Source organism: Rhipicephalus microplus, chromosome 1, assembly GCF_043290135.1.
Source record: "Rhipicephalus microplus isolate Deutch F79 chromosome 1, USDA_Rmic, whole genome shotgun sequence".
NCBI lineage: Eukaryota > Metazoa > Arthropoda > Arachnida > Ixodida > Ixodidae > Rhipicephalus > Rhipicephalus microplus.
In genome coordinates, this window is record NC_134700.1 from 243,020,060 (window position 1) to 243,033,969 (window position 13,910).

Sequence of the window (13,910 nt, forward strand, 5' to 3'; positions counted from 1 at the left end):
TCTTTTTCCTTCCTCTATCCATTTCATACTGTTCTCGCTCCTTCTCCCATCTCTCATTTCGATCGCTTCCGCTTTTATTCTGTTCCTCTCTCACTCTCTGCAGATCTCTCTTTCTCTTTCAGTCTCACTCTTTTAGTTTTGTATCTTTATTGCGTCTGTTCTGTTCTGTCTCGTCCTCTTTCTGTCTATGACTTTTTCTGTCATACACTTTCTGTCATCCGCCGAGTGTATGACTTTGTCATACACTCGACGGCACTACGCTGACTCACATCTAACCACACAGAATTTTTATTTGGTGTTGAGTTGAGTTGAATGAACATTATTTGTCCAGCGGTTGTTGCTGTGCCCTGGGCTAGGCTGCTAGAGACATATCGTTCGAGGAACATCTTCCGAGGTCTTCGGCGACGGCCCTGGCCCGCTGCTTTATTGAACTAAATGACGGCACACTTCTTACAGCGAAAGATGTTATGAGATCAGAAAATAGGTCACGCGCGGCGCCATAGTTGTCCGCCGCCGCCACCGCTAGGGTTCGTAACCAGTATCGAAAGCAAAAAAAAAAAAAAACACCCAGTAAATAAAAAAAACACCAACGACACAATCGGGTTTGAACCTGGCTCCGCTGCGTGTCATCCTAGTATTTTACAATGAAGTGAGCGACTCCAGTTCTTGCAACTCGTTTCTAATCTAGCCTCATAGGCAGGCTTGATGTCGGGAAAGGCATCGCGTTAATATGTGTAATAAGGCGTTTTAGAACATCAAATGAAAAGCCAGGCGTCACACAATGCGAACTGCGTAACAAGTGGGTCGTCAATGCTCCAATCCATTAGAAAAATTGGTCTTGATCGCCTATTAAACGTGGCGCATACCGGCTTCGGGCATAATTATTCATCGTCATCAGCCACTGCATAAAAAAGTGCACAAAATTTTTAACATCTGTGTAGTGATTATCAGGCTTCTCCAAAGAATGACGAATGATAGCATAGTTAGGCACCCTAGCATAGTGAATGCTGATCTACTACACAAAAATTATGATTAACTATGGCGTAGTGGGCACCCAGTGTTCTTGTAGTAGTTACTCAACGAGTGTTAAGAAAAGACTGTGAAAGGACACTCTTCTAGCATTTGCTGTTATTGTGCTCCGCGTTCCGCGCTGGCTTGGCGTTCTTTCACGCATTCAATTAGGTTTTTTTTTTTTTTAATGATCGGTTATGTAGTTGCAGGTGTCGATAGAGCTACAAATCGGTACGCATACGTGACAGCTGTACAAGCTTTGTCATTTTGATAAGTACGCACGTTCGACAAGTAAGCACGTGCTTATTGAACGATATTGCGGTCGACATAAATCTTCTGTGCACATAAACCAGTAAAACGAGAGAAAAACGTCCCTTAAACTCGACAGTAAAGGCCGTTACGCAACCCTCAATCCTCGGAAGTTTAAATGTATATTTTTCTTGCGAATTCCGAAAGGAAATTGGTGTTGTTGGAATTATCGGCATTTCATGTGCGGCTGGCAGTGCTTGTGTCTTGGAGACGTACAAGTTTTAGTCGCAAAGTAAGATCACGTCTGTATGCAAGCCATAAAAAAAAGGTGAAATCATGGGCTCTGCTTTGTTTTGTTGTTTTTTTATGTCAGAAATCGCGTGTTGTGACGTGGCGCAGTGTAATGATTGTGCATATTCAAAGAGTACTCGCTGAACAATCAAATGACAAGTTAATGTACATCAAGAGGAGACATCGCCAACAGCCGCCTCCTTGAGTGTGCCTCCCAAATTGCGCAGCAGAACACACAATATCACCCCCAATATCACGGTCCCGGCGCTGGGCGAAGTTTAGTCAATATAAACACTGGGCGCACAGGTGCGGCTGGAAGAAAGGCTCCTCTCCTAAAGTCAACCCCGAAACATTCTCGGAAGAAAGCAGCCCTATTTCGAAGAAGCTGACCGAGAGCATGAGGCAGTCTGGCCTTGGCTCGGGCTCAAGGAATGCACACAGTGACTCCGTTTGAACAGACTCCACATCGGCTTCACTCCGGTTGCTGGTTGTCAGGTCGTCCGCCCGGCTACGCCCTCAGGGCTCCAGCCAAGGTTGAAGAAAAACCCTGGACGCCAACCGCTACACAAACGAACGTGAATTAAGAATTCATCTTCTACGTGCAGCGAAACCATAGTGGACTCTTTAATTAACGATGTTGAATTCGAATGAGACATTAGAGGTTTAATATAGACGACAGAACGTTTTCTGTGTGTTCCTTTTTCTTACGTTTGATCGAAAAGTAAATAGTTCAAGTGAAATTCGTATGTGTGCATCCCTCTGGTTTCCTTCACTTTACGGACAGTGGCACAGACTCGTAGAGAACACGATTGGTAATTAAAAGGTGGAAAATCGTAATCCCGTGGCTGGAAGCTTTTATTTATTTTTGTTTTGTTTTGTGTTTGACACTGTTTTTTTATAATACTAATGTTACTAGTGCATCCACCATGTCAGTGAAAATCAGTTTGTGTCAAAAACTAATTTTTAGAAGTAGCCACTGTTGGTGTTTCAAAAACGAAGCTTTCAAACCCCAAGGACCCCCCCTTTGTTATCAGTGAACGTTATCCTATTAACTTAGCACATTAAAGTCACACTCTTCTAACGTCTACGCTCGGAAGCTTGTGATTACGAGGCAGTTATATCGCTTTCCAACGTTGGCGAGATGTCTGGCGCTAGACACGCGTCTGCCGCAGTCCCGGACACCGTTCGCGTCACGTCGGCGATAGAGTTGCAGGGACTGGGTACACCACGTGCATATAACAGAGGGTTTGCAGTCTCTTGTGCTCTGCCTTCAAGAAAAGAGCAAGTTCCGCGGCGAACTTGGCACTACTCCCCATTCGGAGTTAAAGAACTCTAAAGAGAATGATACAGTTGATCTGCTCTCAAAGTACTCCTCATACATTTGTGAGTGCCCCCTTCAATGTTATTTTAAACATGAACATGTATACTCGCAAACTAATCTAACCATCTCCTCACAAACAAACGTTGCGATGGCGATAACATTACCAGCCTTGTGTTGTCTCAGTGCATAGTTATAGTGGAGATTAATACATCCAGGCCACCAAGCCAGCCTTTCGGTAAATACCGTGTCCAACACCCAGATCGAATAAAACAGCAGAGAGTTTACAAAACGAATGCTTTCTATTAAAAGCACTTTTAAAGGCGAATGAACGTTTGAATGCTGTTATTTATCATCAAAATCGGTCTATCACTGCGAAAACACGCTGCAGCTCACATTTAGCAGCATCTTAAAGCAAGGGTTTTATGTACAACTCTTCATGATGATTTCCCTCAGCCTCCAGTAAAACATGTGTGTAGCGATTACCCATTGGCTGTTACGCGCTCTAAAAACAGGTTGGTAAACAGGGACACAATGAAGACACCACGAATGCCGGTGTTTGTGGTGCGTCTTGGCTTCCTTTATGCATCCGTATTTCCACGCCCCCTCTTTCAGAATGAATATTTACCAACTAGTTTAGCTTTTTCTGTTAGGCGCCTGACATTCACCGTCATGTAGAGTTAGCCCCACAAATTGTGGGCGCATCATCATAGTCTTTATAGAAGTTGGTTTGTTTTACTAACACCTCAACGTTTAACAAAGATCGTTTATTAAAGATCAGTGGTACAATTTATCAGATCAACCTAAACGAAGGCTTCTTTGTAGACCTGCGTATAAAGGTAATGGTCAAGATGCAATAAAGCTTTACTACCGGCTCAAATCTTAACAAATAGTGTTTAATAGATGAACAGTTATGAAATATATCTGAAAGACTTGCTAAATATACCAAGCGCTAGTCTGACAAAATGAATATCACCAGCATCCCTGTTTTACCCGTGTTTGTGAAGTGGCGCTGCTTAAATTTTAGGGGCGAAGCGCCTTAAATAACGTCTCGGATTGTCGTCGTGTGACGTAATCGTCACGACTTATCATAAATGGGGTATGCGCCACAAAAATTGGCTAAGTCTCACTACTCGCCACCGGTCTATATTATGCATATTGTGGGTTAACGGTTCGTTGTTATTACCTAAAACATTGCGTTCGGCTTAGCAGCGGTATCAGAAGTGCCGACTAAATTTACCAACGTGCCCAAGTTTCTTACTTAAAACCAGAGAGGCAAGCGTGCATCTCTACGGTAAAGTCATCTACTTGGAAACTCCACTTCTTGAAACATATCGGAAAAGTGATGGTGCGTCAACATATGCCTGTAAAGTAGTTTTCACGAAAAGCAAATATATTCGTTGTGGGAGACATCGCCACACAATGCATGCTTCCCTCCTCTCCACGTTTTACGTTAGTGGAGTTGAAGCACACTTTCTTTCTCGTTGCATATTGCCTCCTTCTAATTTCTTCTGCTTAGAAATGCATCAATTTTTGTTTGTTTCATGTCGGCGCAAATTCCTGTTTTGTATATATTCCACTTGATTTGCAGTAAACTATACTGGTTAGTCAGTGTCTGTTCTGTCATCCTATCTATCTAGTGATGTGTCATTCCCTCCTCTATTGCGCTAACCAGCGCAGTCAACCGAATTGCAGCACGGTATCAGGTTTGCGTTCAAGGCTTTGCGCAGCAGACAAAAGAGCCAAGTCTGTCGCAATTGAAGTCTGTAGTGGGGAAACATTACTCTGGTGATGAATGTCGCTTTTTCCTTATGCATTTTGAGAAATATCTCAAGTGTAAATCAAAGTTTCTCGACAACAGGAAAGAAGTTAGGAATGTTAAGGAATCTGACTTTTTTTATTTTATTATGCTGTCCTCTCCATTTTCGTATAGGGTTTTAACCAGGGCCGGGACAACCGGTATCTTCACAATAAAAGTCTCCGAGATCTAAGCGAGTTTCTGAACTTATACACCAGGGGAAAGACGCATACGCCATTGCATCGTGTTAAAATACATATTGGAATTCATCCAAGAATTTGGAAAAAACAAAAATGTCGATTCTTTAAGCACGTCGAATCTATCGTATACCTTGCGAACCTATATAAGCGAAGAAATTACAACTGCTTCCTTGCAATTACTCAAACGCGTGTTTCAAGGATCTCTTGCGCAGCTTATATAGCGTTTCAGTTTGCGAGTGTGTCAAGCCAACACCCAGCTTCTGTTTGGCGTCCCTTGCCAACAGATTCAAACGTAGATGCGAAGTAGCCTCCAGGAATGCAGCTCGTTCGACGCCTTCTAATTGGGACGGTTTGCGACGCCCACGTGAAAGCACGTGACACCCCGCAGAAAACACGACATCCGTGCAGATCGTTGGTCCGTCATTGCGTGATGAGGAGATCATTGAAGATCATACATTCTTCAACGTCGGCGTTATGCTTAAAAAGCAAGTACGGTTGGGCAAAATAAAAAAAACATATTTATAAAAAACGTACATACTTGCTCAGCAATATTTGCTGTAAGCACAAGAGAGAGAGAGAAAGGAAGGCTGGTAGGTTAACCAGATATTAGCATCCGGTTTGCTACCCAGCACGGGGGATAGGAACATAGGGGCAAGAAAGAGGGGGTATATAGAGAGAGGAAAAAAACGCACGTGCACTCATGAGAAAACAAAAACACACACAGGAATGGCGTTCTGGCTACAACCGTTCAGAAAGGCCGGTCGGTTGCAAAAAGTGCAGTAACACTTTCAGGGCCTTCTGTGAAGTTTCATGTTGTCGATATTGTAAAATTCTTTCCTCCGACACAGGTTGATTATCTAATTTGCTAAGTCCCTTGCAAAGGCATAGTCGTTGTCTACTATACTCTAGGAAGATGCTGCACGAAAGCTCCGCTAGCCTGCTCACCAGCAAAACACGTCACAATTGAATAAGCCGCACTTCGAGCATTCCCGACCGTACTCTGTTGATCCTACGTTAAGTCTTCAAGTTGTCGAGCAGACCAGACACTTTTATGTAGGCTGTGGTTGGGCGTTGCGTTTACCAACGCCTACGCTTTCCGCATTGGAATGGTCGACACCGCAGCCTGTGACCATTGCGGCAACGAAGAAATCATTCTACCTATCATGTGTTGTGAGCACAATATTCTTGCTCACCTATTAACTGTGACAATACTGACAGCATCTGTTGCTCATCTTCTTTTCATCTTCTTCACATGTTTATAATCATCAACACCGGGAGCGACGCGTTCGAAGGATCCGTGTTGGCCTCAGTTGTTAGGGGGCTCTAGTCACGAAGCTGTACATTTACACTTCGCTCAAAGGGTTGGTTAAGCGACTGCGCCGAATAAACGTCGTCGAGACTACAACGGTACTGCTGTCTTGCAACATGTATATATATCCTCCTCAGTTCGAAAAAAAAAGCAACTTCTTTGTTTCGGTCTTCAGCGTACAAAGCAAAACGACGGAAAGTTACTTCAGATAAACAATGAAAAAACTGGCGAGCTTTGGTTGTCCCCAAAAGGAATCTCTCGGTCCTGACAAGTAAGTCAAAAAACCATTTTTTTTTCTGTAGGCAAAGGATGCCTCCAAGTTTTGCGAAATGCACTCTAGATTTATTTCCACACTGTTTTTTTTTCCTGCATTTGGTATTTCGTCTAAGCTTTGGACGTTCAGGGAATTGTCCTGGCATGTCATATCTCGCGTTGTCGGCATGCATCAGAGTGACCTCGCACCTTTGTCGACCGGCGGGCCTTTCTTCTCTTTCGCTTCCCCCTCTTTGTGCTGCCTGTAGGGCACAGCGGCTGCTGCTTGAATAAAGGATGATGCAGTGTTTGTTTCGAAGATTGCGTTCAGGTCAAGTCTGAGTTTTTGATAGTATTGCTTGCTTTTTCGTTTTATCCACCCGTAACAGCACGCAATATCTGAAACCTGTGCGAGCATACAGACAGTTCACTTGTGCGTAACGATACGTGGTGGTGGGACACAAAGCTCCCGATTGATTTTGCCCCGGCCATAAACCTCGTTGAGCTCAGAAACCATGTCTAGTACCTTTTCCTTAACCTAAACCTTTTCCTTGCCGTCGTTCGACCACCTGTCACTACACCTTCTTGCCTAATGCAGTCGACAGTTTCAAGAATGAAGTTGAAAATATAAAAAGTACGAGCCCTCTTCTTCTCAACTTCATGTACCACTTGGTCCGGGCGTCGTGCAATTAGAGGCATCTTTTTCGCCGTTGCTGCCCTCACTCTCATTTGCATTCTTTGTTTAGAGATTATTGTACGCATCATGGCCAATAAAGTCAGGATTATCAAAATCTGAAAGATCGGCATAATTCTCTTTCAGGCGTTTTTGCATTTCTTCCTCAGCCAGGTACTTCTCTGTCATTTATTCTGTGGTCCGAAGACGCGAAGACCCCTATTTGGGGACATGAAATTTATAAAGATATCTACCGCAATTCACAACACCGATTACGCATTAAAATGAACTATATGGTTAATTAGAGATTGTTCAGTAATTTTAACACACATAATGAGTAAAAAGAAACTATACGGGAACCTCGAGTTGCTCACCGCGAGGATGAAGAAGTCGACGTTCGCTGGAAAACGCAATTTTAAAGTTTACCGTATGTCACAGATGTTTGACATGGAGAGCTATCTCGTTCAGCTTAAGCAGAGTAATGCTCTCCACTCGAAAAATTCAAGTTGACGCTACAGAATATTTGCTCCTGAATCAGCTCCGCTCCCTCGAAAACAAATGGGTCCAAATGCGATATATATATATATATATATATATATATATATATATATATATATATATATATATATATATATATATATATATATATATATATATATAACGGAAGTGAGAAAGAACGACGTACGAGGAAACACTTTTCATATTCACATACGTTTCGGCTGGTGGGCCAGCCTTCGTCAAGATATATATATATATATATATATATATATATATATATATATATATATATATATATATATATATATATATATATATATATATATATATATATATATATATATATATATATATATATATATATATATATATATATATATATATAGAAGAACTTGAAGGGAAGGCACGACAGGTCCGGGTATTTTCTATATTGAATTAACTTGAAGATAGCACATAAGAAAAGGATCGTATTTACTAGTAAATACGATCCTTTTCTTATGTGCTATCTTCAAGTTAATTCAATATATATATATATATATATATATATATATATATATATATAGTCCAGTAGATCCTCCGTTTCGACGTTTCGACCTAGAGTCTGGCCGAAGGCGAGACTCTAGGGCGAAACGTCGAAATAAACCACGTTGCGACCGCTCACGGAGGATCTACTGGACTATATGCATATATATATATATATATATATATATATATATATATATATATATATATATATATATATATATATATATATATATATATATATATATATATACATGGAGAAGTTTTTTCAACGGGCCAATTAAACGTACTTGGGAAGAGAAGAAACACAACTTAGCGGGTAGCGGGTTTGCGAACAAGCTCGGAAACCCTGACGAAGAGACTGGTCCACCGGTCGAAACCGTTGGTAATAAAATTAGGACAACCGCTAAATTGTTTCTTCTCTTCATATATATATATATATATATATATATATATATATATATATATATATATATATATATATATATATATATATATATATATATATATGTATATATATAAGTGTATATATATATATATTTGCGGGGTCTGTGGACCCAATGCTCTGAGACATCCTTGAGGATTTTGAATTCCGGAAATTCGAGGTAAAGCCTAAATTTGACTACTACCAGACACTCCCATTCCTGAAATGTGTAAACTGTTTATATACCTCGGTGAGGACCCTGTATACAAATAACACAGGTTTCTATTCCTCAATGTTTGCCTTGAGAAGCACAGCTGCTATTCCAATACCACTAGCACCCGTCTCTACCACAAATAGTCGGTTGAGACGGAGGTTCGCCACAGTAATATGAGCTACAGATTCCATCAGTCTCTCGAATGTGCCCTCGTACTGGTTGGTTCACTTCCAGCTTGCATCTTTCTTCAAAAGGCTAGTTATGGGGTTGGCTATGAGGTTAACTTGAGGTATAAAGCTTCCATAATATCCCGCTAAGCCAAGGATGGCTGGAAGCTGTTGCTTTTTGCTTAAGGGTACTGCATCGCAGCAAGCACATTGCCCTCATTATGTCTACACTGCGCAGGTGAAATCATATGTCCTGAGAACTTGAGTGAATTGCGGCCGAGTTGGATCTTGTCTGGATCGATGGTGAGGCCTGCTTTTTGTGCTCTAGTACACAATGAACGAGTAGTTACACATGGTCATCATATAAACCAAGACATCGTAGGGAATGTCATTACCAATTTCTAATTTACACTTTCCAAAACAGCGTCAATCAAAATTTGGAAGGTTGGTGGCCCACCTGCGGCTGCGAAAGGCATCCTATAGTGAACTTGTGAGTGCCCTGGGGGCCGATAAATGCGGTCTTGGGAATATCTTACTCCCGCAATGTGATCTGGAAAAGGACCAGCGAAAAGTCGGAACTTGGAAACGATTGTGCCTGACTCAACTGCACCGAGAGCAGGCCAATCCTGGACATTGAATAAGCATGCACCCTCGTACGTCTATTCAATGGCTAATGATCGATGGCAAGGCGGAAATTACCTGACTGTTTTTGTAACCAGAAATAAAGCGCTTGACCATTAACTGGTGCTTGGGTGTATGAGCTTCTTTTCTTGCTGAGATCAGCGCTGCACCTGTCAATATTGGCTTTTTTTAGCACTGACAGCACGTATCTTGCAGCGTACAGGTCGGCTGTCCCCGGTGTCAATGGAGTGCTCAGCCAATGGAGTACGACATGGGTACGCAGTAATGATTGGGCTGAGGTTATCAAGCAATAGTGCCAGACGTGAGTCTACATTGACTTGAGGTGTGCGGTGTATGGGATGATTGGAGGTTGGAATTTTTGAGTTGGCAGTAGGCTTGTAGGTCGTACATTTCTTCGCTGCTTAGGCCTTCCTTAACCTGCCGCTGTGCCTCCACAAAAGGCATCGTGCGCTGTGGTTCAGTGCCGATTGTTTAACCTCCTAGTGCAACGCACGTCTCTAAAAAGATCGGGCACACAGAAAAAACAAACGCTGCAGGCGAGACCTTACTGCCCCAGTGGATCGTGCATCGGAGTAAGGTAGTGAATTGGGACCAAACTGTGGCCAAAAGGAGCACGCGTAGCTCTTTTTTATGGCTGGCTCCTGTGGCCTCGGCGGCTGCAATTCCTTGTTATCCTGGAAGGCTTACGCTGTACCCAGTGTCTAGGAGCGCCTGGAATGTCATCACTCCGATGCGGATATCGAGCTGGGCTTCCTTTCTGCCAGCAGTAGTCGCAACCTGGAGTGCGCTGTCGTAGATGCCCACAGGCGCGGCATCTACCAACGCTGGTTTTATGGGTAACAATAATCTGGGCATTCATCCCGAATATGTCCCGATTGACTGCAGTGGAAGCACGTTGACGGCACGTTTTGTCTTGCCGCGACGCACTGGCGAGCTGATGCCTCCATAGCGCTGACAATAAACGTGTGTGTTGGGCTGCTTGCAACGGGTGGCTGGCTGTGAGGCATGGGCTAGTGGTTGCACCGAGGTGGGCACGCTGAATGCCGGAGGGGACTCATCATGGGCATATGATAGCTGAAACGGTGCAATGTGTAGTGGCCAGTGGTATGCCGAGGACGATGCGGTAGAAGTAGTCATAGCCACAGTGGCGTTGCAGACATTAGTCGTGGTCTGAGAACGTTCGGCCGCCATGCGTGGTCGGAATGCTAGTTCTCTTGCAGCCATCTTGGTTAGAGGTGGCGGTGCTTTGTACTGCCAACGCCGCCATGCTCGTTGCATCAATTCATCCACCACCGCCTACGAGCTCTTTCCCTGTTGTAAAGGTTGAGTCTTAAGCGAGGTCTATAGCTGCGGGTTCATTGGGCGGAGAAACTGCTGCAATTTTTCTTGCTCGGTTACAGGCTCTCATGCAGTCGCAGTGCGCCGATATAGTGTAAATAAAGTACTTTTAATTCTCCTCGGGGTGCTGTGTTCGCTGTTCCAGCTCTTACTTCAGGTGACGTTTGCAGTCGACAGAAGCGAACTCCACGCTGAAGGCTTTTGCGAATTCGTTTCACGAAGCGAAATCGCCCACGAACCGCCGCCAGAGCTTAGCGCTGCCTTCCAATGCATCCGGTAGCATGTTGTGCGGTCTTTTGGCCTCGTTCATTCCGGACACGAGAGAAAAGTTGCCTAACTCTTCCAAGAAAACTTTCGGCGACTGAGGGTCACTGAAGCCCGAGAACTTCAGTGGTTCAACTAGCAGCGTGGAAGTCATGGCAGGTGGCTGCACGTGCTGCGGCACGGGCACGTGCACGACTAGGCCTACTGGCAAGGGCATGACTGCGGTGGCCATCACCCGTTACAGCAGCTGCGAGGAGATTTGCTTTCGCTGGATCGCTGATCCATCTGTTTGGCTTATAAGATACTGTACAACCTCATCCTAAAGGGCTTCGTTGTCCATTCTATATCCCGGACGAGTCCCCAGTTGTCAAGAAGAAAGCGCGCACAAGATGTCTCGTCGAACATACTCTTTATTAGCGACGGTAGCCTTCCTTGGGGACCTCCGACGCAAAAATTTTGGTCTGTCTGTCCGTCAATTTCTCTATTTGTCCGCCCTTAATGGTACCCTAAAAGGCACCAGATGATACCTCAAACGGCCGACCCCGCCCACAACGCCCACCAATATTGCTCAAAATTCAGCGTTCATACTTGTGCGATTGTCAATTAAAAAGCAATTATTGCGCATATCTGAGGCATCATAACAATACGTCAATATTCTACATGTGTATATTTTACTAGAAAAGCCACACATCAGTGATTCCAAGGACCGTAGCGTTTATCACGCTGCGCTGATCATGCAATGCTTGCACGAAAAGGCAAGTGTTTCCAATGCTTTGCTAAGACGACATGGTAATGGCACCTACCGTCGCCTTTCGTTCTACACCTTATCACCCCCGGGACGGGCACGCACGCCACGCGCTTCGTTTCCCAAGATAACTGCCAGATAGCGCTCGTTTCACGTGTGACGTGACTTGATGCGCTCGTTCGCCTCCGCTGCACGCTCGAGGCGCTCTAATGCAGCGCCTCCAGAATACCATTCACCGATTTTCTTGCGCAGAAAATCAAATAAACGTTTTGTTCACTCTCTTCAGACGCAATACTATCATTTTTCGACGATATTAGCAGTGTAACATGCAGATACGGGGCCAATTTTTCCTCACTGCCGCTTTCCTAGCTACCTCATTCCCAGTGTCCATGATGATGATGATGACGCCACCAACTTCTGCGCCCTCACTTGACCTTACGGTTGCTGCCTCCGTCAAATAGAGCATACAGATGCTCTCCTACTGATTTTTTAATTCGTTTGCCTATATATAACTTGCTCTGTCGCAGGGCCACGTATCATTATCTCACAGTCCGGAGAATAAAGCAGTGAAAAATAGAGAGAACCAGAAAGAAAAGAACCAGACAACAGCTCAAATATTTGTGTCCTTCTAGTGGTTCTTCCCTCTTTTTTACGCAGCTTTAACCTCTGGCAAGTCGCAGAAAGTCACCAAAGCCTTTAATCTCGGTGAAATCTAGGCGAATGCCATCAGAGGATCAATATCAAGAAGCTACGCCGCAATCGATAGCCTCTGAAGTAGATGTTTTGGCGAATCGGTTCAACGCAGAAATAGAAAACTTTGACAATATGGCACGCATTCTGGAAATCAATTTTGTGCGGAGCATACAAAGAGCGACTGTTTATGCCTCTTTGTGCCTCTTCTGTTGTACTGTTATTTCTTGCGCTGCTCACTGAAATATAATTATGCCGCATTTTGATGCAAGTCTTGAGAGGTGACCAACGTTTTCAGTAACTGCCATCAAAGACTTCGTGACGTACCACTACTTTGATGTGTCGATCGTGGGTAGGTGTAACGTTTACCAACTCCTTAAGCTATGGACTTGGCAAGGGTGACTCTTCCAGGCGGGATCCCTGAAACTTTGTAGAAACTATATACCACTGTTGCGAATTCCAGCAAGGTCACCGGACTCTGGCCATGCCACAACAATCATAGTCAGGAACAGGTATCCCTATCGGAAAAAAACGAATGGTGGGCATGGTGGAAACCACCACCCACCATTATAGTGGATTAATGTAGTGGGTGAATGGTGGGAAACGCCCACCATGGCGCATGGTGGGTATGTTGGGTGCTGCAGTGCCGGCAACACTTGAGCGCGAAATGACGTCAGAATCACCGTGACGAGCTGCCCCAAAAATAAAAAAGAATTCTTTAAAAACAGTATAAAAAACACCCGTCCCGTAAAAAAAAAACACGAGGCGCCACGGAGGATCGAACCTCCAACCTGCGGATTCCCATATGAAGACGCTAACCACTGCGCCACACCATTTTTTTTTCTTTATTTAACCACTGCGCCACACCAACATGACATTGATTGAGTGTTAAATACTTAGTTCGCATACAAACTTAAGGTTCAACTTAAAGTTATGTTTGTCGTGTACACAACATATACAACATCTACACCTGCTACTAAAAATTGCACATTTATTAAACACAAGCAACTGCGGCCTCTAACGATTGCCACTATGTTAATGGCACTAGTGCTAATTTTTTTTACAATTCACAACTTCAAGAAAAAAAAACCAAGTGGACTGGGGAGCAGCAACAGTTTACCGGCGGGGTCTGCCAAGTTTAATATCCGTTTCGCGCTCGTTCTAAAGGGCGACATCTGCTCACACTTTATGAAGCTTCTAGGCTCATTGCATAGATACGCCCGCCTAACTTATTTGATTGAGTATTGGGATGCTTTTCGCGCAATGTAGAGGGCGGTCGCGCCAGCGCAATGCTGTAGCTCTTTC

General features: G+C 43.9%; 1 protein-coding gene across 6 annotated transcripts in view; it reads right to left on the reverse strand.

Annotated features, from left to right (window-relative positions):
• The window catches only part of LOC119184840 (parathyroid hormone/parathyroid hormone-related peptide receptor), a 288,427-nt gene that overhangs the window by 213,724 nt on the left and 60,793 nt on the right, over positions 1-13,910 (reverse strand). The gene's annotated exons all lie outside the window — the stretch shown is intronic.